The sequence below is a fragment of the Carcharhinus amblyrhynchos genome, chromosome 1 (assembly GCF_965287045.1).
Source record: "Carcharhinus amblyrhynchos chromosome 1, sCarAmb.v2.hapA, whole genome shotgun sequence".
In the NCBI taxonomy this organism is placed as follows: Eukaryota; Metazoa; Chordata; class Chondrichthyes; order Carcharhiniformes; family Carcharhinidae; genus Carcharhinus; species Carcharhinus amblyrhynchos.
This window is the reverse complement of record NC_137324.1, coordinates 91,918,009-91,941,717: the sequence shown is the minus strand read 5'-3', so window position 1 is coordinate 91,941,717 and position 23,709 is coordinate 91,918,009.

The following is a 23,709-nucleotide window of genomic DNA, read 5'->3' as shown; positions in this document are numbered from 1 at the left end:
TCTCCACTATGGCCAGAATCCAAGAAAATCAGAGACACCCTTGGATGCTAGGAGAATGATGGGCCATGCACATCCTGGCTGTCTTTATTCAATTGTTCTACTAAGCTGCAGATGAAAATTGCAAGTAAGAAGACAATGGGCAAATTGGCTTTGACTGCAAGGGAGATCAAAGGAAGAATTAAAGAGTTGCATGTGCAGCTGACTGCATCCTTTGTGAGACTTCACATGGAGAATTGTTTGGGTTGCTCGACTCCTTATCAATTGTAATAATAGATCTTGCATAAAAGGCTTGTAAGCAAAGTGCAATGGATATCATTGTGGGTGGCAGTGGATCTCAGACCTGGGAGGAGAAGCTGAGGTTTGGGGAGTACAAAAGAATAGTAAGGTAAGGTCTGATTCACTTATATTTTCAGCAGTGACAGGATAAAGATGGTAGAATGGAGACAGACGGCAATGTTCTGAGGTTACATTACAGTTCATAAAGTGACATGGGACCAACGGGAGCAACTAATTGGTGAGTAAGTTCCGGTGAATATTTTTAAACAATATTAAATTGTTAGTCACTTTTTAAGCAAGGGTAGGGACCCAATTGAATAATTTTTTAAAAAGTCTTCTAAAATTTTATATTTATAGGGTTTAGTCAATGTAGGAGAATTCAAAGCCTAGATTTGTGCTTCTTCCTGCTCTAGGTGGGAAGCTGGACACCACGTGTGCAGGAAGTGTACCCAACTGCAGCTCCTGAAAGTGCAGATTTCAGAGCTGGATTGGCGACTGGGGACGCTGTGGCGCATCCACAAGTCTGAGAACATTATGGATAGCATGTTTAGTGAGGCGTTCACATTGCAGCTGAAAGGACTTGTGAAAGGAAGGGAATGGGCCTGAAACAGGTAGGTTGTTCCTGAGGTCCTGCTCGCAATTTGGTATTCCATTTTGAGGCTGATGAGGGCATTGGTTTCCTCAGCGAGGCTTATCCCAGTCCAATGCTGGCATCTCCACATCATGATCTCCAGGGAATGCAGACAGAGCCAAGCTTCTGGCAGCAAAAGCAGCCAGTGTGTATGGGGAGGATGAAGAGAGGAAGAACAAAAGTAGTAGGGGATTTTATAGTCAGAGATATAGTTTGGGCTTCACTACGGTCACCGACATGACTCCATGGTGTGTTGCACCCCTGCCCCCTCCCCTTAATCTTCTGCAGCAACCTTTTGTGAGGTACTTATCGAATGCCTTCTGGAAATCTAAATACACCACATCCACCAGTTCACCAGTTCCCCTCTGTCAACGGCACTTGTTACATCTTCATAAAAATCCAGTAAATTTGTCAAACACGTCTTTCCTTTCATGAATCCATGCTGTGTCTGATTGATCAAGCCATTCTTTTTCAGGTGTCCTGTAACTTCATCTTTAATGATGGATCCCAGCATTTTCCCAACTGCGAACGTTAAGCTAACTGTCCTGTAGATACCCGTCTTTTGTCTACTGACTTTTTTAAACAGTGGCGTAACATTAGCTGTTTTCCAATCAGCCAGCACTTCCCCAAAGTCCAGCGAGTTTTGATAAATTACAACTAATGCATCTGCTATTACACCTGCCATTTCTTTCAGTACCCTGGGAGGCATTCCATCTGGGCCCGGGGACTTGACTACCTTTAGTCCCATTAGTCTACCAAGCACTACTTCTTTAGTAATAGTAATTGTTTTAAGGACCTCACCCCCAACAGTCCCACAACCGTTAATGTTGGGTAAGCTATTTCTGTCCTCCACCCTGAAGACCAACACAAAAAACTTGTTTAAGGCCTCAGCCATTTCTTCGTTTCCCATTATTAAATCCCCCTTCTCGTTTTCTAAGGGTCCAACATTTACTTTAGCCACTCTTTTCCATTATACATATTTGTAAAAACTTTTACTATCAGTTTTTATATTTTGCGCTAGTTTAGTTTCATAATTTTTGTTTCCTTTCTTTATCACTTTCTTAGTCATTCTTTGTTGTTTTTTAAAGCTTTCCTAATCTTCTAATTCCCCACTATTATGGGCCACTCTGTATGCATCAGTTTTTAATTTAATACTCTCCTTTATTTCCTTCGTTATCCACGGCTGGTTATCCCTTTTCTTACATTCCTTCTTTATCATCGGAATATATTTTTGCTGAATACTGATAAAAATCTCCTTAATAATCCTCCACTGTTCCTCAGCTGTCTTACCAACTAGTCTGCGCTCCCAGTCGAAATTAGCCAATTCCACCCTCATCCTACTGTACTCCCCTCTGTTCAAGCAGAGGACATTGGTTTGGGACCCTACTTTTTCACCCTCCATCTGTATTAGAAATTCAACCATATTGTGATCACTCATCCCAAGAGGATCCCTCATAAGAAGATCTTTAATTCTACCTGTCTCATTACACAGGACCAGATCCAAGATAACTTGCTTCCTCGTAGGTTCTGTATCATACTGTTTGAGGAAACTATCCCGACAGCATTCTAAGAACTCTTCCTCAAGTCCACCATGTCCGACTTGAGTCAACCAATCAATATGCAGGTTAAAATCCCCCATGATTATTGCCGTTCCGTTTTTGCATGCATCCATTATTTGCTTGTTTATAGCCTGCCCCACCTCAAAGTTATTATTTGGGGGCCTATAGACTACGCCCACCAGTGATTTTCTCCCCTTACTATTTCTTATCTCTACCCACAACGATTCCACATTTTGGTCCTCGGAGCCTATGTTGTCTCTCACTACTGCCCCAATGTTATCTTATATTTACAGAGCTACCCCACCTCCTTTTCTTTCCTGTCTATCCTTCCATTGTATTTTATCTTGAAAATGTCTGACACTGTGAGTTTCATGATTTTGGTTTAGTATTATTGAAATTATACTCAAGCAATTTTGATTAATGCTCATTAGAGGAATAAATGAATATGTGCACAGCTCCATATGGCAGCTTGCGTTTCATGTTCTATATGTGAATAAGATGTCAGAAACCTGCTTCTCAAAAGCTAACACACTATTTTTTTCCTGAAGTGGTTTTTTTTTTAAAGGTATGGTTCACATTAACCCTACCATGATGCATAACATGGGAAGTAGAGGGAGTTTTAAACTGCATGATGTGGGCAAGGGATCAAATTTGGGAAGATGTGAAATACCAAAGAGTAGAGAAAGGCAAGAAAGAAAGTTACGAATATGGGAATGGGTAAATAGGCAAAGGGACAGAGAGTACAAGGTCAGAATTCTCCCCCAAAAAATTCTAAGTACCCAATTTGCATGAAAACAGGAGTAACTCCCGCAGTTTTTTTAAAGCAGGATTTTTAAATTGAATTTCTGACACTGTGTGAATCATAGAGTGCCCCAGCAGGACTCACTCTGAAAATCTGGGGGAGGGGCCTATTCCCATTGGACAGGCCAGCAGCATAGCACTGAGTGGCCACTGTACATGCACTGATTTGTTAAAGCAAAGATCAGTGTATCCACAGAAGTGCCACACTGCTGGCATCCTGATCACTGGCTCACCCCTTGACTCCCCATTGCTGCTCCTCCGACTGACCCACCTCCCGACTGCTGTTCTCACTGACCTCTCCGGGCCAGCCCTGATATCACCCACCCCATTCTCCCCGACCCTCCATCCAGGCAGCTCCAACCCCCCCCAGCAGCCCCGATCCCCCCCAGCAGTCTTAAAACCCCCATTCTCCCACCTGAATAACCAGCCCCAATCGCCTCCCTCCCTCCCGACCCCAAACTTGCCATCAATCCCAATGCAGGGTGGCAGCAGGGCGTCCCCAGCCCACCAATCACCCCATGATAGGCCCTGCCCACCTAATGGGCACCATCCCTCTGACTCTGACTCTTTGGCACTGCCTAATGTCTGATGGGCAGTGCCAAGTTGCCCCTTAAGCATTGCCAGTTTTCCCCTGAGGCAGTCCCAGGAGTCAGACTGGTACTGCCTAGGGGGCACCCCCCCTCCTTACCCACGACCACCTGCTGGGGCCTCCACTGGCCTCTCTTCATTCCAGTGGGGTTGGGCTACCTGTTCCCCATTAGTGAAGAACAATTGTAAGCTCTGCTGGAGTGAACCACTCCCGGCAGGGGTTGGGGGGGGGTGGTGTGTGTGTGTGTGTGGGTGTGGGTGTGGGGAGGTGCAGGGGGAGCTAGTAGGCCTGGAGACTTCAGGCCCATTAATGAATTGCAAATAGAGATTATAATATTGAAATCAGCTCCATGCTGAACAGCTTTGCTGTGGAGATTCGTGGAGGCCCAGGTGCCCAGCGGGAAGCTGTGAAATGGCCTCTGCTGATGTCTTCTGGTCCACTTTGTTGAATTGCTGCCCAAATCTCATGATTTTATTGAATGATGGAGAAGGTTTGAAGGGCTGAGTGGCCTACTCATGCTCCTAATTCATATGTTCATGTTTGATGCACTAAAAATAAGGCTAGTGATTTGTCATGAGAGATTTACTCAAATATACTGGACAATTTCAGTTTATAATCAATTAAGATATTGCCCTAGCTTCCAATCAATTCCTAAGCTTCTATTTTGCTCCACCTTTCCCTCCCTCTTTTAAAGAGCACAAAAACTATCACATGTTACCTCTCTCCAATTCTGAAGAATCCTATTGAACTTGAAACATTAACTTTATTTTCTCTCCACAGATGCAGCCAAACCGGCTGAGATTTTTCAGCATTTTCTGTTGTTAGCTGTATAGGGCACTGGTGAGGCTGCAGCTGGAGTACTGTGTGCAGTTTTGGTCGCCGCACTTACGCAAGGATATTTTGGCCTTGGAGGGAGTGCAGAGGAGGTTTACTAGGCTGATGCCGGAGTTGAGGGGGTTGAGCTATGAGAAGAGGCTGAATAAACTAGGCTTGTACTCATTAGAGTTTAGAAGAATGAGGGGAGATCTCATTGAGACGTATAAGATGATGAATGGGATGGATAGGATAGAGGTGGAGAGGCTCTTCCCGCTCAGAAAGGACAGTAGGACTAGGGGGCACAGCCTCAAGATAAAGGGGGGGCGGTTTAGAACAGAGTTGAGGAGGAACTTCTTCACTCAAAGGGTGGTGAATCTCTGGAATTCTCTGCCCGTTGAGGTGGTGGAGGCTGCCTCGCTAAATATTTTTAAGACGCGGGTTGATAGGTTTTTGATAGGCAAGGGGATTAAGGGTTATGGGGAGAGGGTGGGAATGTGGAACTGAGACACGACAGATCAGCCATGATCTTATTGAATGGCGGGGCAGGCTCGAGGGGCTAGATGGCCTACTCCTGCTCCTATTTCTTATGTTCTTATGTTCTTGTTATTCCTAATCATTTATGTTCTCAGTATGATGAGTTTGTTCAACATGTTTTTATTTGACCAAGCTGTAGAAAGCTAACAATACATACTCACCAGCTTATTTTGCATCTTTCACGTTGTTTAATAGTTATTTAACTAGTCAATGGCAATGAACGTTACCAGACCAACCCCAAAGAACAGCAGCTGAAGGCAGTGAATCTGCACATCTTGATTCACTGACATGGCTTTTTCCACAGTTCAATAGATTGATATGATTGTTGTCTATTGGAGTTTGTTTGCACCCCTGTGAAAAGTTCTTGGAATGGAACACTTCACCATGTTAAAGGTGCTATGTAAGTGCAAGTTTTAGTTAAGCAAACCACAGTACAAAACACATTTCTGCATATCTCTGCAATTTTCTCTTTGTGAAACAATGATAATGTTGAATTCAAGTTTTTAAAATTGTACCCTTCAGCCACTTGTACCGGTTGCACTGTAAATCATGGTTAGTCTGCCCCTCTTTATGTTTGTAATTATTTTTAAGACATCACAACTTTGAGGGTTTAGATTCACCATGAAATGAAAGAAAAGATGTAGCCAAGTACCTAAAAGAGGCCAAGTCAAACAGTTCAATGTGCATCTATTTAAAGGATCCCCAAAGGAGCATATTGCCAGCCAATTAATCTGTCCATGACATTGAAAATAGACTGTTTAACAGCCCAATGGGAGTTGCTTGAATGGGAGCTTTATCCCAGGAGGCTCCTTGGAAGCCTTCTGCCATGGATAGAAATACTGATCCAGATAACCTAACAATATCCATAATGAGCAGACACTCTGCTGTGGAATTTAACTGTTCTCTCATTGCATTGACGTCAGCTGAGCAAGTCAACTAACTCCTACTCAATTGTTTTCATTTCGTTTTGTTAGACAATTGCCATTTTCTCCATTGAAAGCTAATTAGCATAACAAGCAAGTTTTTTTTCAAAATGGTCTAAACAATGTCACTCCTTTTTGATCAAGGTAGAAAGAAAAGCAAAACAAAAATGTTAAAAATATTGGCCAAGACATTAAAAAAATAGATGATTCGGGTAATTATTTACCATTCTGATAGCTACATACATTCCAAACACTTCAATCCCCAAAATTGTTTCCAAAACTGTAGAAAAAGTAAATAAGACACAAAGAAATGAGCTAACAAACAGTCCATCAACCAAATGATTCCATCCATTCTCTCTGAGGGACATGGCCTGGATGGCCAGGCCTTTTCCACTCGATCTTCGAAATCTCAAAATGTAAATTGCCTCCGGCTCTTAGCCATATGAGCCATTCCATTCACATTTCCCATGCGTTGCCCATTTTCCATGGTTGTTTTAAGATTTACCACTTACCATCTTTTCTGCCAGACATCCAACTGAAACTATGCAGAGTGACACTACCACACAGTTACCCATCGTAAAACAGCATTTCAGATCTCTACACACTATAGAGGGCCAGTTAGCTCACTGGGCCAGACAGCTAGGATGGCATGGTAGGACAGTGGTTAGTACTGCTGCTTCATAACACCAGGGATCCAGGCTCGATTCCCAAACTCTGTGTGGAGCTTGCTATTTCTCCTCGTGTCTGTGTGGGTTCCCTCCCATAGTCTGAAAGATGTGCTGGTTAGGTACATTGACCCCAACAAGCACCAAACTGTGGCGACTAGGGAAATTTCACAGCAACTTAATTGCAGTGTTTGTGTAAACCTTACTTGTGACTAATAAACAAACTTAAAGAAAAAGTTAGTGTATGGATCAGATTAATGCCAACAGCATGGGGTTTGACTCCAGTTCCAGCTGAAGTAGACACAAAGCTTACCTCCTTGCCTTGCCCGTGAAAAAAAGATTAAGCACTTTGCCATGATTTTGTGAAGAATCACCAAGTACTTGCCTTTAGGCAGAGAACTCAAGAAGCAAGGTTTGCACTGAGAAAAGATTATTATATGGTCTCAGCCATTACTGAATTAAATTCATTTATACTGTACCATAGAGAGCTCAATGCAATACTCCATGACAGATCTGTGCATGCAAAATGGTCCGTTCAGCATTATGCTGCCAGCCCCCCATTAAAAACAGCAACTTGTACATTAAAATGTAAAATGATACATGTACAGAATTAGGCAGCACAGTGGCAGAGTGCTTAGTGCTGATGCCTCACAGTGCCAGAGACCTGGGTTTGACTCCTGCTTGTGTCACTGTCTGTGCAGAGTTTGCATGTTCTCCCCACATCTGTGTGGGTTTCCTCTGGGCGCTCCAATTTCCTCCCATACTCTGAAAGATGTGCTGGTTAGGTGCATTGACCTAAGCAGGTGCCTGACTGTGATGACTAGGGGAATTTCACAGTAACTTCATTTCAGTGTTAATGTAAGCCTTATTTGTGACTAATAAATAAACTCTAACTTTAACATCCCAGGATACAATTTCAACAACACCTGAAGTTTAACAGGTTGGGTTGTGCAAAAATACAGGAAGTGTTGCAGGTTTTGTAGCGTCTGAGTCAAGCATGACTTCTTCGGAACTGCAAGGAGGTGAATTCTATACAATTGAAAGGGAAGAGGAAGCAGCAGAAAAGGGAATTTCTGGGGCAGGTTAACAGTGGGGAGAAGGTAAATAACAAAGATATCATGGAACAAAAGGCAAAGGGAGTGGTAATGTTTCTGGTAAAGAATGAAAGCATTGCCCAGCGTGGGTGTTAATAGGCAAAACAAATCAAAACAAGATACAGATTGGCACTTGGCAAAAAAAAATGGAGGAGAGCTCATGGTCTGAAATTTCTGAACTCAACGCTGAGCTCAAAAGGCTGTAAAGTGCCTAATGGAAAGATTGGGTGCTGTTCCTTCAGCTTGTTTTGGCCTTCATTGGAACAGGACAGCAAGCTGAGGTCTGAAATGTGAATGGGAGCAAGGTGGATGGATTGAAATAGCAAGGAACTGGAAGATCAAGATGACAAATTGAGCAGAAGGGTTCTGCAAAGTGATCAACCAGTCTGTGTTTGCTCTCCTCCAATGTAGAGGAGGCCACATTGTGAGCAGTGAATGCTGTAGATAAATTGAAAGAAGTATGATGAAAATTGTTTCTTCACCTGGAAGGAGTGTTGGAGGCCTTGGGCAGTGAGGAGAAGAGAATAAAAGGTCGGGTATTACACCTCCTGAAATAGCACGGGAAAGTACCTTGAGATGGGGACAAAGTGATGTTTACTAAAACCCATGTTCGCAATTACATTTGCTGGATTTCAATGGGAATGACTTGGAGTTTGCCTGGAGTTATTCAATGGGAATGAATTGGAGGATGTTGCCTGGTATGGAGGACATGCGCTATGAGGACAGGTTGGAGAAACTTGGTTTCTTTTCACTGGAGCGACAGAAATTGAGAGGAGACTTGATGGAAGTCTACAAGATTATGAGAGGCATGGACAGAGTGGATAGTCAGAAGCTTTTTCCCAGAGTGGAAGAGTCAATTAATTACTCAGGGGCATAGGTTGAAGGTGCGCGGGGCAAGGTTTAAAGGAGATGTATGAGGCAGATTTTTTACAGAGAGTACTGGGTGCCTGGAACTCGTTGCTGGGGGAGACAATGGAAGTGGATATGGTAGTGACATTTAAGGGGCGACTTGACAAGTACATGAATAGGATGGGAATAGAGGGATATGGTCCCCAGAAGGGTAGGGGATTTCAGTTAAATTGGGCAGCTTGGTCGGTGCAGGCTTGGAAGGTCGAGTGCATTGTTCCTGCACTGTAATTTTCTTTGCTCTTTGTTTATTTATTCTTTTACTTCAACATGGAATATTACTGTTTCCTCTACATGCCACATTGATAATGTCTGACTTTCCCACAGGCATTTAGCATTTTGACTGGAAATAGAGGATTTAAATGGCTGATGGCCACTATTTCACTATTCCATTTTTCAATCTCTACAAAATGAGATCACCGACGTAGGGGGCAATTTCCCCCCCCAAAAAAATCTAAGTGCCCAAAGGGCAGGAAAAGGGGAGATTTTCCGTTCATGTTTTCGGCGTACTTAGTGGATGGATTTCCAGCACTCTGTGCTCTGCAGAGTCCGCCATGGATTTGCGCTGGTAAGGGAGGGGAGGGGGGTTCTAATTTCACCTGAGAGCCACCAGCATAGTGCTGAATAGGCCACTGTATCTGTGCTGATCTGTCAGTAGGGGGATCAGCACATGCATACTGGTCCTCCATCAGCAGCCTCCCGATCGTCGGCTTCCCTGAACAGCCACTCCTCCCCCCCCACTCCACCCTGATCACTAGCCTCAGTGACCAACCCCACCCCCACTCCCCCCTCCCCCCACCCACCCCCCAATCACCGGCTTCCCCAACTTTCCCAACCCCCAACACCTCCTGCCCCGGCCCATCCCGATCACCAGCCCCAGCATCTCCATGGCCAACCCCTCCCCCCCGGCCCCCCATTGCCAGTCCAATCCCACCCCCATGGCCAGTCCAATTGCCTTCCTCCCTCCCAATCCCATCGATCCTGAATGTAGATTGGTAGTGGGTTCCTCTCACATCATCACCAATGCCCCCTGAAGCCCCACTACATTGGCACTGCCCAAAGGCATGTTCCATCCCCGACCTCCCACGGGGGCCTCAATGACCTTTACCCCCATCAGCAAGACGGTCACACTTTGCCTCCATTGATGGAGACAGCTTTAATCCCCACTGGTGGCAATCTCTCTTGGCAGGGTGGGAAGGCAACATTAGCGAGCCTGGATGATACCATCCCCTGGGCTGGCTAATGATATGGAAATTGGAATTTCCATATTGTATCAGCCTTGTGCTGATTTCCAGCATGAGGCTAATTATGTTGTAAAAAAGGGCCTAGGAAAGTCACGATTGGCTGGACTCTGGTTGCGAATCCCGCTACAACACCACACCACCTCCCCCCCCACCACCCCTCTCGCCCGCCCGCTTCCTCCTGAGGTTGAAATTTCTTGGAAATTTTTTGGAAATTTTTTGGGAAACTCTCACCCATAGTGTTTATTCCAAAATTTGGCCTTTATGATTCTGGTCACAAATCCATCCTGATTCCCAAGTTGGATTTCTGGTAAATCCTGTATGGTAGTAATCATAGAATCTCTACAGTGCAGAAGGAGGCCATTTGGCACATCAAGATTGCACCAAAAGCCATCCCACCCAGAACCTATCCCCGTAGCTCCACATTTTTACCTTGCCAATCCCCCAACACTGATGGACAATTCAGTAGTTTCTGGTTTGATCTGCATGACATTCAGCCTTCTTCTCCTCGTCTCTCTATACCTGTTGCTTTGAGACATGGCAAAGCAAATGTGGAAGCACAGGAGGTAGAGTCCGCAGTTATCTTCCCATCAGAAGTTTGGAGGGAGCCAAATCATTCAAAGCAGTGTGGAATAATAGCTCAACAATGCCAAGTTAATATTTACCACCCTTTACTCCTCTTTTAGCCTCTCCATTAGTTTGCAGGTATCTGGATGAACTAGTTAAATGGACAAATTCATAGGTTCTGTGAACTGCTGGAAACATTTATTTCTAAACTGTGGGTCATTGTCTAAAATGACTAGATTTGGAATGTCAGTTATTTTAGTAATTAACTGACAGTTTCCTGTGTGGGATCCCAAAAACATTTAACCTCAGTCCACCTGAGGTAATAGTCAACAATTATGAGGGATGTCTTCCTCTTGAGCTCAAAAAGATCCATTCTGTGATGCTCCCACAGTCTGATTGGAAACGCATTGCACAGGTGATACTGTGGAAATTGAGGAAATTGAAATAATTTCCTCAAATGATTTTGAGATCCCTGTTCACCAAATTGAATTGTGTTTTTGGACATGCCACATTGTAATGCCCAGGTGTCCTTGGCGCATTCTTTGAAAGCTCTTGAGTCTGAGGACTATCAGTGTGACCAATCTCTCAGCAAGTCATCCACAACAATAACTTCATTGCAGTGTTAGTGTAATCCTACTTGTGACACTAATAATTAAATGAAATATGTCTTTATTGCTTGGAATATTGCTTCAGGATCAGATTATTTGGAACATATTCTAGCCATCCTGGAGCAGTAATCCCAAATTTAGGAAACATTATTCATCTGCTCTTTTGTGCCTATCAGATTTCATTTAGCCTCTGCTGTTACTGGTAGAAATGTTGTAGTCAGTGAGAGATAGGACTCCATGCCTACAGTGAAATCCATGTCCTTTTGGTCAGGCTTTTGAACAGGTATGCTTGACAATGCATTCACTATTGATTGTTATTTTCCTGGGTGAAGATTGTCTGTCCCTTTCTGGCTCGTGCAGGCTGCCTTTCCAGGTAATTAACTTGTCGTTCCTTCAATTGTGGTCCATGGGAAATCATCTGCCTAGTTTTATCAAAGGTTTTGTTTGATTCTATCAGGTTCTGTTGCTCCTGCTCCACAACACTTGCTTTGCTCTTCTCAGGATCTCTAAATTTGTTTGGAAATTATGCCCTGAATTCTGATGTGTTTTCTTGGCTTCCCAATTCATCTTCATCGCTGAATTGTAGTCCTGTGCAAGTTTTTCAGCTTAACCTTGAACATCTTGGTTCTGGATCACACACAAAAGTTTCTTATCTTCCTTTGTCGTGATGTTTGTGGTCAACTGTCCTTTGACATTCAGCTGAGTGCTTTCTGGACCATGAATCCTATGGTCAATGGCTGGATGGAGTTGCGTAGGTTATTGTTCTGTGACTAAAAGAACTGCAACTCCTGCTCCAGTGTCTAATTTGAAGTTTGATTTATGTATATTAACTATTATGTCTACACTTCAATAGATCCCATTAGATCCTATGATTTCTCCCAAGAATGGTTCTTCATTACCTTTTACATCTTAATTTTATTGAATGCTATATTTTCTAATTAGTTTTTCATTAACTCTCTAAATTAGGAATTTTTTGCTGCGGCATATAGATTCTAACTAGTGATTGTACTCTGCATTTTGAAAGGATATGTACAGCCTTTCCTCACTACAACAAAAACAAAGTAATGGTGTTATTCACTCTTTCCCCATTTTCCCTGAGTAGACATACTGCTATTTTTGTGTTCTACAAACTTTTATCAGTCATTTATCTCCACAAATTCTCCCTGTTGACACAAATAAATACACAAATTTGCTTTCTCACTTCCACCTGCCCTGTTAACTGTATGGCCTTCAATGGCGTCAATTCCTTCTTTGACTACAGAAAGTCTGATAAATCTCCTGTAAGACTCCTATAATAATGCAACCCAAAATTAATTTGTCTTTCAGGGCTCCTAAGTCACACTTCCCAGTAGTTGATATAAATTGTTAATGAAGGAAGACATATTCCCTCCTGGTCTTTGAGTACACCTGTTGGATTTCACTCTATTATTGTGTTCCTTCTCAGGCTAAAATCTGTATGAAAGGCTTTTAGCACCTCTTTGTATATCATGGCCTTTTTATTAATGCCCAATCTTATCATTATGTCATCTGCACTATTACCTATGTTGTAGAGAAGAGTACTGACCTATTCCTTGCTAAGTTTCTTCTAGTTCCAAAGTGATTCTGTATAACAACTGTTCTTCCTGCTCTCAGCTAGACCCAGGCCTTGCATATGGTCAAAACACTCTAGTAAGATTAAAATCTTTTTCTTGGCCTTTCTCCAATTCTCCTCTTTTTCTTTAATTTGAGAAGTTAATTTGCAAAAGTCTTACTTGGCAACTGCTTCTTCTGATGGAACATAACTCTGAATGCAGTTTCATTCTCAGTTGTGCAATAGTATGAGCCCAGAATCTCATAAACTTCAGCATATTTCATTATTCTGGGGTCTCAGAGGCAATGCTAGTTTGATGCGACATCAAAAGAATCTGGTCCCATCATGTTAAGGAAAATATTTACTCTCTCCTCGTCTCCTATTTTTTTCACTCTCAGCCAAATGCGTAACCTTTGTTTGTAATTATACCAGTCCTTTTCCTTTGGGTTGAATTCCCCTGTTGTCTACAAAAATGTATTGGTGACATTTTTTTCAATTACATGCTATGCTGACTCAGTGTGTACCTGGACATGAAGAAATCTTTCATACCACTCAAATAATAAACTTTAACATCACCAAATGCGCGCAACAATGTTCTTTGGTCATTAATTTCTTAAATAAAATGCAAAAATGAAATTTTGTCCCATCCTCTTCATCACTTTTCTATTTTATATTTCACTGAGAAATGTGAACTCACTCAGGAGCTGTTATTGACCTAATTTTATTTACACCTCTTCAGCAAGAAAGGCTAGCAGAGAGGGCTCCACATTATAGAATGCACACTGTGCAGGTGCTTGAAAGCTTTTATTACCACTTATATATGTTTTATAGAGGGAAACCATAGCAGGGTAGAAATATTACCAAAATAAAATCATACGATATCTTTAGCATACTAATCTCCACTAATTCAATCTGAATCCTCTCAAAAGATTGAATATTAGTGAGGTACCTAAACCATAACTATTGTCACAGGAGATATCAAACTACGTAGATATATTAACATTTCTCCGTACATTAGAAAATCTGAACCTTCTAAGTATAAATCACACCTGTTCATCATATGCTGCACTCACACTAATATTTGTCAGACTCTTGATCATGATTCAATCAAGAATCTTACAATTTGTATTTATGAGCATAATGAACTAATGGCTTGAATGTTCCAGACTATTTCTCCATGTTATTTTTTGTGAATTAGGCCAATTTGATGTAAAGTTAGGGACATTTCTCTCTTTTCTCATTGAACATTCTAGGCAGTAAGAAGATAACCTGAGCTTAGGGAATGGTCTCTAAAATGCTTCTGAAAATCTGTCAGCACCAGATGCCTTCTGAAGGATAAGAAAGGCAAATAGCCACATCAATCTCACCACAAAAAAAAAGCATTGTGCTGATTTGGGACTGAAAAGGGCTAAGGGAGATTTAACTTATGAAACAAAAAATTGATCCATTTCTGCATCAGGTAGGCTGAATAACTGTTGAGGTTTGAAAATATAGCCTGGACACTTTTATTTTTGCAGCAGAGATTGAAAAATGATGCATGCAGAACAATACAGAGCTAAGGCCCCTGATGGCCAAAGTTATCCATCAGCACCACTTCATTGGGTAAGGCATATTCTCAGGAAGCCAAATTCTTTCACAGTGCTATGGAATAAAGCAGATGAATGAGAAGAACAGCAAGTTTGACATCCAAAGTACCAAGCAAAATAGAGCTTGTTGAAGACAGTTTGTGACTGTCTTTAATCAACAGACAGAAATACATCAAAATTACAAATCCAGTGTCGGTTCCAATTGCACCTGAAGTACACATGGAAATTATATTGTTATGAATGGAATTAACGCAGACAAGTGTGAGGTATTGCACTTTGGAAGGACAAAACAAAGTAGAACGTACAAGGTAAATGGTGGGACTCTGAAGAGTGCAGTTGAAGAGAGGGATCTGGGAATACAGGTACAGAATTCCTTAAAGGTGATGTCACGAGTGGATAGGATTGTAAAGAGTGCTTTTGGTACATTGGCCTTTATAAATCAGAGTATCGAGTATAAAAGTTGGAGTGTTATGGTAAGGTTATATAAGGCATTGGTGAGGCCGAATTTAGAGTATTATGTACCGTTTTGGTCACCTGGTTACAGGAAGGATGTAAATAAGGTTGAAAAAGTGTAGAGAAGGTTCACGAGGATGTTGCTGGGACTTGAGAAGCTGAGTTACAGAGAGAGATTGAATAGGTTAGGACTTTATTCCCTGGAGCATAGAAGAATGAGGGGAAATTTGACAAAGCTGTATAAGATTTTGATGGGTACAGATAGAATGAATGCAAGCAGGCTTTTTCCACTGAGGCTAGGGGAGAAAAAAACGAGAGGACATGGGTTAAGGGTGAAAGGAGAGAAGTTTACAGGGAATATTAGGGGGGGCTTCTTCACGCAGAGAGTGGTGGAAATGTGGAATGAGCTGCCGGAGAAAGTGGTAAATGCGGGTCACTTATAACATTTAAGAAAATCTTGGATGGGTACATGGATGAGAGGGGTGTGGAGGGATATGCTCCAGGTGCAGGTCAGTGGGACTAGGCAAAAAATGGTTTGGCACAGAGGAAAAGGGCCAAAAGGCCTGTTTCTGAACTGTAATTTTCTATGGTTTCTATGAAAAGTGTGTTAACTATCTATGTTGTGTTATGCCAGAAATCAGCATGGAGCTGATTATCATATGGAAATGTCATTGAAATTGACATGAGTGCTTTTCTGGTTGACGATCAGTGACCAGTGATGTTCCTCAGGGATCAGTGTTGGGACCGCAATTGTTTATGATTTACATAGATGATTTGGAGTTAGGGACCAAGTGTAGTGTGTCAAAATTTGCAGATGACACAAAGATGGGTGGCAGAGCAAAGTGTGCAGAGGACATTGAAAGTCTGCAAAGGGACATAGATAATCAAAGGGAGTGGGCGGGGGTCTGGCAGACGGAGTACAATGTTAATAAATGTGAGGTCATCCATTTTGATAGGAATAACAGCAAAATGGTCTATTCTTTAAATGGTAAAAATTTGCAGCATGCTGTTGTGCAGAGGGATCTGGGTGTCCTTGTGCAGGAATCTCAAGGAGTTGGTTTGCAGGTGCAGCAGGTAATTAAGAAGGCAAATGGAACTTTGTCCTTTAATGTTAGAGGGATAGAATTTAAAAACAGGGAGGTTATGTTGCAGCTGTATAAGGTGCTGGTGAGGCCACACCTGGAGTACTGTGCACAGTTTTGGTCTCCTTGCTTCAGAAAGGATATACTGGCACTGGGGGTGGGGGGGGTGCGTGCAGAGGAGATTCACTAGGTTGATTCTGGAGTTGCGAGGCTTGGCTTATGAGGAGAGATTGAGTAGACTAGGGCTATACTCATTGGAATTCAGAAGAATAAGTGGAGATCTTATAGAAACACATGAGATTATGAAGGGAATAGATAAGATAGAGGCAGGGAAGTTGTTTCCACTGGCGGGTGAAACAAGAACTTGGGGACATAGCCTCAAAATAAGGGGAAGCAGATTTAAGACTGAGTTGAGGAGGAACATCATTACACAAAGGGTTGTGAATCTGTGGAATTCCCTGCCCAATGAAGCAGTTGAGGCTACCTCACTGAATGTTTTTAAGGCAAGGATAGATAAATTTTTGAACAGTAAAGGAATTAAGGACATGGTGAGCAGGCGGGTAAGTGGAGGTGAGTCCACAAAAAGATCAGTCATGATCTTATTGAATGGCAGAGTGGGCTCGGGGGCCCAGATGGCCTATTCTTGCTCCTAGTTCTTGTGTCCTTATTCTCTTATTTCCATATGATAAGTGGGCCCTGGATGGTATTGTCTGGGTCTGCTAGCGTATCTCCACCAAGCTGAGAGTAGCTCCCACCAGCGGGGTTTACAACTGCAAGATGAAGTCTGCTGCTTTTCAGAATGAATTATGCTAAGGCACTCTGCATTGCTCAAAGTGTTGGAGATTCGTTCAGATAAGTGCATCCAAAAAATGACTGTTTTCATGCCGGTTGGGGACTTAGTTTTGTTTTGGGAGAATACTGACCTATATCTGAGGAAATGTACATACTGTTATAAAACAGTAATGATATTAATATATCAAAGGAGGAAGTGTTGAATATCCTAAATTGCATTAAATCCCTGGGATTGGATGAGATCTATCCCAGGTTACTTGAATTGATGACAGAAGACAGAGGGTGGTTGTAGAGGGTTGTTTTTCAAACTGGAGGCCTGTGACCGGTGGTGTGCCTCAGGGTCCACTGTTATTTGTCATTTATATTAATGATTTGGATGAGAATTGTTGTCTTGTTGAAGTTAACATCTTGTTGAAGTTGTACAAGACATTGATAAGGCCACGCTTGGAATACTGTGTACAATTCTGGCCACCTTGTTAAAGAAAGGATATTATTAAACTAGAAAGAGTGCAGAAAAGATTTACTTGGATGCTATCGGGACTTGATGGTTTCAGTTATGAGGAGAGGCTGGATACGTTGGGACTTTTTTCTTTGAAGCATAGGAGTCTTGGGGTGATCTTATAGAGGTCTATAAAATAATGTGAGGCATAGATCAGCTGGATAGTCAACATCTTTTCCCAAAAGTGGGACAGTCTAAAACTAGAGGGCATAGGTTTGAGGTGAGAGGGGAGAGATACAAAAGTGTCCAGAGGGGCACTTTTTTTTTGCACAGAAGATGGTGTCTGGGGCGAGCTGCCAGAGATGGTATAGAGATGGGTACAATCATCTCTTTTAGAAAGCATTTAGACAGTTATATAGGTAAGATGGGTATAGGGGGATATGGGCCAAACGTTGGCAATTGGAACTAGCTTATTGGTTAAAAAAAAAGGGAGCATGGACTAGTTGGACCAAAGGGCCTGTTTCCATGCTGTAAACCTTTATGATTCTATGACTCTATACTGCGGGAGGCAGGGGAGAAATAGCTGGGGCCTTTACAGATATCTTCACATCCTCTTTGACCACAGGCTAGGTTCCAGAGGACTGGAGAACATCCAATGTTTAAGAAAGGAAACAGGGATTTTTCCAAAATTATAGGCTGGTGATCCTGACATCAGTGGTGGAGAAGCTTTTGGAGAAGATACTGAGGGACAGGATATATGCACATTTGTAAGAAAATGGACTAGTTAGTGACTGGAGCATTGTTTTTCACAGGGAAGGTCATGTTTCACCAACTTGATTGAGTTTTTTGAAGAGCTGATGAAGATAATTGATGAGGGAAGGGCTGTGGATGTAGTTTATATGGATTTTGGTGAGCCATTTGACAAGGTCCCACATGGCAGACTTATATGAAGACTAAAATCATATGGGATTTGTGGTAGGCTGGCTAGATGGATACAGAACGAGCTATAAGAGACAGAGAGTAGCAGTGGAAGGTGTTTTATCACAGCAGAGTTCTGTAGCTAGTGGTATTCTGCAAGGATCAGTACTGTTGATTGTAGTATATATAAATAATCTGGAGGAAAATGTGTGTGGTCTGATTAGTAAATTTGCAGATGGCATGAAGATTGGTTGAGTCCCTGATAGTGCCAGGGATTATCAGAGGATACAACAGTATATAGATAGCTATGACATTTCTGCCAGAAATAGCAGATGAATTTTAATCTGGACAAATGCAAGGTGATGCATTTTGGAGGATTAAATTTAGGTGTGAATTATACTGTAAATGGCAGAACCCTTAGGTACACTAACATACTTCTGGGGTGTGTGGAGGGGAGATGGGATGGAAAGTGCAGGCTGGTAATGCATCTTATAATAAAGCAGATGACAATATGGACTTCTATGTGACATCTTATACATGTATTATATTCATTTTATTTACCTACCTCTTTGAAGTATTATTTTTGTTGATGATTAAAAAATGAAAAAAGATAAAACACAAATTTGTGTAAGTTGCTTACAGCACTCTGTAAAGCATATATTGAACAAGCTCACAGAGTTTTACAAAATAAGTCATAACCTATGGGCCAGATCTAAGCTCTGCAGTCCTGCCACATTCAGTTGTGAATGGTGGTCAGCAATTAAACAAATAGCTGCAGGACACAACTCCACAAATATCCCCACCTCAATGATGGGACAGCCCAGAACACCCGTGCAAAAGACAGGACTGAAACATTTGTAACTATTTTCAGCTAGAAGTGCCAAGGGTTGTGATTTTCTTTAAAGGATAGCAGCATGGCACCATTAGAAGAAAATCTCTTAGAAGTTAGAGGGAAACTTTTAAAACTACAAACTAATATGGTGAATGTGCATCACAAAAATACAGATACTAAAGTGCCAAGTTTATACTTCGGACAACAAACTCGCATCCATGATTCCACAGAAGTTATGTGGCAATGAATTGAAGTGAAAAAGGTTTTCTTCAGAACTTTAAAGTCATCACACTTGGTTATATGCATTTATGCAATTGTAACAAAACATGAATATGTGTTGTCAATTTTACACTTTTTTGGAAAGGGGAAAAGTATGTTTAAAAGAAAGGGGAATGCTGTGATATGCCTCTAAAGGCAGAAGGAGGCCGTTCAGCCCATCGAATCTGCACCGATCCCCAATCTCACCCAAGCCCTGTCCCCATAAAACCACGCTAGTTCCCCTGACACTAGGGGCAACTTAACATTGCCAATCCACCTAACCCACACATCTTTGGACTGTGGGAGGAAACTAGACCATCCGGAGGAAACCCACACAGACACGGGGAGAATGTGCAAACTCCACACAGACAGTGACCCAGGTCGGGAATTGAACCTGGGTCCCTGGCACTATGAGGCAGCAGTGCTAGCCACTGTGCCACCGTGCTGCCCCTAATCAGCATAACATCACTAAAATGAAAATGTGTCCTTGGATACAGTCTTAGTTTCACTTTTGCTTTTAGTATAGCACACACAGCTCCAATGTTTTTATAATATGTTTCTAAGCACCAATATCAGCTGGCAATGCAAATGATTGGAATTCTTCTAAATTAGGAAATCAGAGCCTCATAGGCATCTGAAAGATAATCATCTTAAAGCCAAGACAGTATGGCTACGAGGTATGAGGAAAGTATGAGACAGTATGACAGTATGAGGGAAGATTGAAGAAATTGGGGCTCTTTTCCCTTGAAAGACGCCGACTGAGGGGGGATCTAATAGAGGTATATAAGATTATGAAGGGTATAGATAGAGTAAACAGAGGTAAGCTATTTCCTGTAATAGAGTCACGTAGGACAAGGGGCCATGGACTTAAGGTGAGGGGGGAGAGGTACAACACAGGTATTAGAGGGAGGTTTTTCACACAGAGGGTAGTGGGGTATGGAATGCTCTGCCAAGTAAGGTGGTGGAAGCAAACAAGCTAGAGTCCTTTAAGAGTAACTTAGACAGGCACATGACTGAGTTGGAGATGGGTGGATATAGGAGAACCTTTAATTAAGGGTCATTAGCATTGGGGTGTCCCTAGAAATGTAAATGGGTATAGTATGATAAAAATGTTTTTCGTTTTTCATTCACAGGTTTTAAGTCGGTCCACCTCGTGTCCAACGAGGGGCATACACGCGATGGGTCGTACTGGGGCTGCTCTTGGTTGTTCGAGATTGGCCTAGTGCTTCATGTCATTAGTGTGTGCCTAAACTGGACAAGATACTGGGCAAGACGATAGCTCAGTGACTATCGCTGATTGCTGTGCAGACACATGGATTTGGGCCGGTGTCTGTGGGAGTTTGCGCATTCTCCCCGTGCTTGCATGGGTTTTCTCCGGGTGCTCTGGTTTCCTCCCACACCCCAAAGATGTGCTGTTAGGCTGATTGGCAGGAATAAATTGCCCCTAAATCAGTTTTCCCTCAATCTGGATGGCCATAAAACATTAGATAGGGGTCATGGGTAGAGAGGGGGTGTTGAGATGGCAGCGTGGGTTTGTTGGGCCAAAGGGCCTGTTTCCCAGGCTGATTTTGTTCTTTGTTCTTTACACATTATGGGGATGAATTTACCATCCAGTTCACAGTAGGAGGTGGCATCCGCAGAAATTGCATTTGGAAATTCTCAGAGGTGCTGAGTCTTGTGGTATAATCGTACGTCCTGAAACTTTGAGTGCTGAATGCGTTTCATCTTGGAAAGCGTAGCTTGCAGAATCACTTGTACATGCATAATGGTTTAGAGTGTGATCCTCATCCTAAGTTTGAGACTTAGACTTGATTTAGACTTCGTTCGTATGCAAACTGGAAATTAGATCCAGAGCCTCCTGATATACCTTCATAGATTGTCAATGCTGGTCCCTGCTCAACATGCAACACACAAAAAAATCAATGCCAGGTCTCTCTTCTTCACACCAGCTGCTAAAGATGTTAAATGGGCACAAAACATAATTATTTAGCAATTAATAACATTATACAGATACTGAGCCCATTGCTACTTTTACTTTTGTAGGGGACGCCGCATGGACCTCCTAAGCAAATTCCTAAAACAGTTCTTCGATCACTTAACTGTGCTAATGAGGAGCATAACACAGGACATCTCTGCAAAATTTGTTGTTGGTTATTGGGATAGGCTCAAAAGTCAGACTCTTCACAGACCTAGGTGACCACAATATTTTAAAACAAATGGAAGCATTTTTCCTGAGGTGCCAGAAAGATCAAGTGTGCTTCTGTCAACTCCACAGTGATAATAATCAGTCTATTCATTTTCTGAAGTAAACCCAACCTGTAACCCAGGGCATGGTGGGAGTGAGGGAGATGGGAGGGGTGGAGCGGGAGATGGGTGGTGTTGGGAGGCAAGGGGGAAGGCAGTCATTACCTCTGGCCTGAAGCTCCTTTTCCTTGTGAACCGACTATCTGCGGAGACATTAGCAGGTACTGCCAGCTTGCTTGACAGATGTACATGGGGCGCAGTTTTGGAATGACATAAAATCGCTCTGTTTAGTGCAGTGTTGTCTCAGCCTAATAATTTCTACTCTGATATATTGTTAGTTACTTCTATCAAATATTAATCAGGAAATGTATCAAAGTTATCTTTTCATCTTCAGCTTTCATGTTAATATGCTACTTTTAATGTAGAGACGTAACACTTCCCAGCACAGTAAGTATTAAATCACTGTGAGCTCCTTTAGCAAATGCCTTGCACTCAACACTGATTGGAATTCTCCTCGAATAATCAGTCATTTAATGTTCAACAGCAGCAATTAAGATCTTCTACTCTGATTCATTAGACAAGTTAGTAAAAACCTCAAATCATGTTTGGTACATCATTATATTTTAAAACTACAGTTCCTTGTTTGAGACGTGGACACATTTTCTGTTGTAGTTTATTAGAATATGTGTCTTCTTTTTAGACAGTTTCTTAGAGTCGAGGATGACTTGCTCCCACACTAAAAGTAATTTTTCAGATGACTGAAGAGTCCAATGCGTGACCTATAGTCTCTGCCACAGGTGGTTGGAGGAGTAGGCGGGTGGGGTACACGGGTTGCCTCACACTCCTTTTACTGACAACATTTGACTTCAGTTTGCTCTTGGCAATATAAGTCGAAGTGTTCAGCTCCTACCCAGTTACTTTTCCTTCACTTTGGGCAGTTTTGAGCCAGAGATTCCAGAAGTCAGAAGGGTTGTTGCAATTTTCCAAGGAGGCTTTGAGAGTGTCTTTGGAATGTTTCCTCTGTCTTCCTGGGGCTCGCTTGTCATGTCAAAGCTCAAGTAGAGCACTTGCTTTGGGAGTTTGGCGTCAGGCACGATGTAGCCCACCCAGCACAGCTGATGGAGCGTGGTCAATGCTTCAATGCTGGGAGTGTTGGCCCGAGTGAGAACTCTGACGCTGTGCACCTAATGGATTTGCAGGATCTTGTGGAGGCAGCGCTGGTGGTAATTCTCCAGGGATTTGAGCACTGATACATTAATCTGGTTATGAATATACTCACTCCCTAACAACGCCCCATCCCCCCAACCACCCCCCCCATCCCCCCACGCCAACGTCCAACTCAAATTTCCCTGGCACAAAGGAAGATGGTTGTAGTGGTTGGAGGTTAATCATCTCAGCTCCAGGGCGTCACTGCAGGAGTTCCTCAGAGTAGTGTCCTAGGCCCAACCATCTTCAGCTACTTCATCAATGACCTTCCCTCCTTCATAAAGTTAGAAGTGGTGATTTTTGCACATGACTGCACAATGTTCAATATCATTCGTGATTCCCCAAAGACCGAAGCAATCCATGATTTGGACTGGACATATTGGACAGTTTGGCAATTTAACTCTTTAAAAATTCTGACACACCATGGACATTTCAGTGCTTTTTGACAAAAAATTCAAATACTGGTTTGTTTTAGATTTTGAATGCATTATACATTTGTGAAAGATTTGGGATGTAATTTTACAAGAATGATTGTATGTGTTCAGCTAGCATGAAAATGGGAGAGTTCTGAATTCATTTTTTGGGCTAGTTTTCATGTCTAATCTTATGTACGTAGACATTGAAAAAAATGGTCTCGACCATTTCTAGCCGCTGCAGGCAATGGGAGGGGCTTAATTCACCAGTCAGCCTGCAGAGAAAGCTACTGCACATACACAGAACTCTGATTCCGCACATGTGCAATTTCAACAGCAGGGGTCTGTCTGTCAGCCAGAGAGAATTGTAAGACCCCTGCTGCTGTAGGCAGCCTCACAGACTCTTCCCCCTTCACAACCACAACCAATTGCAAGACTCACACCGCAAAGATATGTAGCCCCGCCACTCAGACTTGATCATGCCCCCTCCCTCCCAATCCGATCATGAGTTAGAATGCACAGTGGCCCCCTCCCCTCAGATTGGGCCACCCTTTCAGACCCTGCCCTTATAGACCTGATCCCCAATAAGCCTTACCCCTACAGTCCCATCATCATAGGGCCCTCCCTTGTCCTGCCCCATGGGCCACACTTCATAGGCATGGGGCCAAAGGCAGAGCCTATAGACCCTGTCCCCAAATGCCCTGCA